Source organism: Homarus americanus, unplaced genomic scaffold (genome assembly GCF_018991925.1).
Source record: "Homarus americanus isolate GMGI-L3 unplaced genomic scaffold, GMGI_Hamer_2.0 scaffold19318, whole genome shotgun sequence".
Classification (NCBI taxonomy): domain Eukaryota; kingdom Metazoa; phylum Arthropoda; class Malacostraca; order Decapoda; family Nephropidae; genus Homarus; species Homarus americanus.
Genome location: NW_024732238.1, coordinates 2,365,225 through 2,368,874, shown reverse-complemented (window position 1 = coordinate 2,368,874; position 3,650 = coordinate 2,365,225).

Below are 3,650 nucleotides of genomic sequence, written 5' to 3'. Positions count from 1 at the left end.
CCCATGACACGTGACACAGGTGACATTGACTCACCCATGACACGTGACACAGGTGACATTGACTCACCCGTGACACACAATATTATGAGAGGGTCGTCTTATATAATGAAATGAAATGAATGAATGAAGGAAGGAAGGAAGGAATGAATGATGAATGAAGGACAAAAGGTTTATGAAAGAAGAATGAAGTAGCCAGCGTGAGTACCTTTAAGGGGAAGGTAAGAAGGAAGTGATTGTGTGAAAGACTGAATAGTGTTACAGCCACTCGTGTCTTACAGTCCAGTGTGTGAGAGAGGCGCTGGGAGTGAGGGGGAGAGGTGAGGCTGAGAGAAAGGACGCTGAGAGGTGAGGACGTGAGGGTGGCAGAGGAGTGTGAGAGGTGAGGCTGGGAGAGGAGGGTGAGGAGTGAGGGTGGGAAAGGAGGGTGAGAGACGAGGAGATGGGATGGGATGAGGAGAGGGCGAGAGATATGGGGCTCTGAGGAATGTAGTGAGAGGATGGAGTGTGGGGGGGAGGGGTAAGGCTCCTCCACCAGTGACGTAACACACTCAGGTAAAGTCGTGTCCTCTGTGATAGGTCACTGGGGGATGGGGGTGTGACGCAGATACTGATGTGTGTGACGCAAAACATAGGATTACAGTCTTAACATACCTGCCAAGAGTGTGTGTGTGTGTGTGTGTGTGTGTGTGTGTGTGTGTGTGTGTGTGTGTGTGTGTGTGTATGTGTGTGTTATGTACCCCATGACACGTGACAAATAATGTTGTATACAGTATAAATAAAACAAATTACAATAAATTCTATACGTTTTTTTATATTTAATTTACGAAGCATGGAAGCATAAATATTTTTGGGGTCTAAGCTTCCTTAACAGTAAATTTTAATATATAGTTTTTGGTTAATAACACCAAAAAAATGTCAGTATCTCGGATTAAAAAACTAAATGTACTAGAAGAGCGGTCCACATGGTATGTAGTGTGGTCCTACGCCTCGCTGAAGACATTACCAAACAAACATAAGTGAGATTGTCTGAAGGTCGGGTTGGCTTAATACTCCTGATAACATAAACATTCTAACGCCACGTAGGGAACTTAAGTCACGTATACTGGGCGTTATGGTGTATTTATATCGGGTGAAAATATTAGTCAAAATGTCTGATCTTAGGGTGATTTAGAAAACATATTTTACGTTTTATAAAAAAATAATAATAATAATATTCAAAGTGGTGTAATGGCCAAGTGTAAGTAAAAAATTCACAACAGTTTTTGTGGTGTTGGGAAGAAATACACAACACCTAAAAACAAAATAAGGGAAATTTTGTTGAATGGCTGCGCTCCCGCGCCCATTAACGTCATCGTAATGAGGTCGAAAACATAATCATAATCACATATCAAAGCAAAACCAAACTATACAACCTCTTATGGTCGCTGCATGGAATGTCAGGACCCTTCTGGATACTGAGACAAATGAGCGTCCTGAAAGAAGAACCGCCCTTGTGGCAAAAGAGCTGACTAGGTATAACATCGACACAGCAGCCATCAGTGAGTCCCGGCTCTCAGTCGAGGGTCAACTCACAGAACAGGGATCTGGCTATACCTTCTTCTGGACGAGTAATCCTGCTGCAGAGAGAAACCGCATTTATGGAGCTGGCTTTGCCATCCGCCAGTCCATCCCACATAGGCTAACTGAAATGTCCGTTGGGGTCAACGAGGGCCTCATGACGCCCCGAGTCCCACTGAATTACTCACGTCATGTCTTTTTCATCAATGCATACACCCCAACACTGGATGCAGAGGATGACATCAAGGAGGCCTTTTACGCCGACCTTGAAAGAGTGCTAACCTTTATCTCCAGACACGATAAGGTTGTACTTCGAGGTGATTTCAATGCCAGAGTCAGCAGACTCCGTACCCGTGTCTTCAGCTGCAGGAAGCTGAAATTATCTACAAAACTACACACAGATCGATCAGTGGTCCTCCCCACTCTGCTGTATGGCAGCGAAACATAGGTCACATACAGAAGGCACCTCAAGGCACTTGAAAACTTTCACCAACGTAGTCTACGCTCCACCCTCCGAGTCCGTGGAGAACATAAGACAACAAATGCCAGTATTCTCGCTGACACCAACTGTAGGAACTTCGAGGCTTCCATTATCCATGAATAACTACATTGAACTGGCCATGTTACCCGCATGGTCGACAATAGACTGCCAAAGCAGCTATTCTACAGTGATCTAACAAATAGTAAACATAAGGCTGGCGGGCAACGGAAAAGGTATAAGGATAGTGTGAAGACAACCCTCAAAAAGTGCCAAATGGGTCACCCTCACCTGGGAAGCGATCACTCCACACGAGGTGCGTCATTGTATCATGGCTGGATGATCGTCATCCGCTGTTCCGAGTGAAAGCAAAGTTGTAAGTGGTACGTCCACAGTTAAGGCATATCCAATTAACGTACATCCAATTATCGTAGATGTACACTTAACGTACATCCACTTAAGGTACATCCAGTTAACATACATTCAGTTAAGGTACATCTGGTTAACGTACAGGTTTTCAAGAACACATTATGTACGTTAAACAAACATTGAATGTACACAGTTAGATTGGCTGTGTACGTGTCACTATGACTGTTATTTTTTAGGAACTGATCCAATTTTTTATGATGTGTTTGAATTTAACTGGTAAAATGAGACTGGTTGTAACTGGTGAGAAGACTGGTGGTCACTGTAGACAGGGGACTGGCATTAAGTAACAGCCACACGACGCAAACAAAGACTGGCTTAGACTGGAAAGAACAGGATTCATCTGACTGTCTTAGAATGGGGTTGCTGGCTGTAACAGGTAACCGGTGTACAGGTGTGTCTTAATGCTGTACAGGTGTGTATAGGTGTCAACATGCTGTGCAGGTATGTATAGCTGTGTCTTAGGTGTCTACATATTGTACAGGTGTGTCTAGATGTGTATAGATACTGTGCAGGTATGTCTTTATGCTGTAATGCTGTACAGGTGTCTAGATGTTGCACAGATGTGACTAGGTGTGTCTATATGCTGTACAGGTGTGTCTAGATGTTGTACAGGTGTGTCTCCCCCCACACATTTCTTTCTTCTTCCTCTCTTTTCCTCCTCTCCTCTTGCCCTTTCTACCGTTAACTCTTTCCTTCTTGCTCTTCTGCTCCTTCATTTATCATTACTCTCTCTCTCTCTCTCTCTCTTTCTCCTTCCTTCCTCTTTCCCCCTTTTTTCCTTCCTTTCCTCCTTCCTTCTCATTATCCCGCTTTCCCTCATTTTCTTCCTGCCCCTCTCCCTCCCTGGCGGCCTCATGTCCTCACAATAGCTCTATGTAATATACTGTCGCCATGTTGTCTGAGGGAACCCTTCCTCCACTCTTTGAAAGTCAACTGAAAAAAAAATACAGTCGTAGCTATATCGCGTAGACGAGTCTTGAGCCCTCTTGTTCTGCCCCAAATATTAATGACTGCCTTTTTCACATCCTCCTCTTGGTCATAAAGTTTAGTAATACAGTATGTGAAATTAAAAAATAAATAGTTTGATATGAGTTGCAGACAGATCTGGTGAGACCTGACAACTGAGTTGCGTGAGACAGCGGGTCCGTATATATATGGCGGAGGTCGCGGCGCGGACAGAGAAACT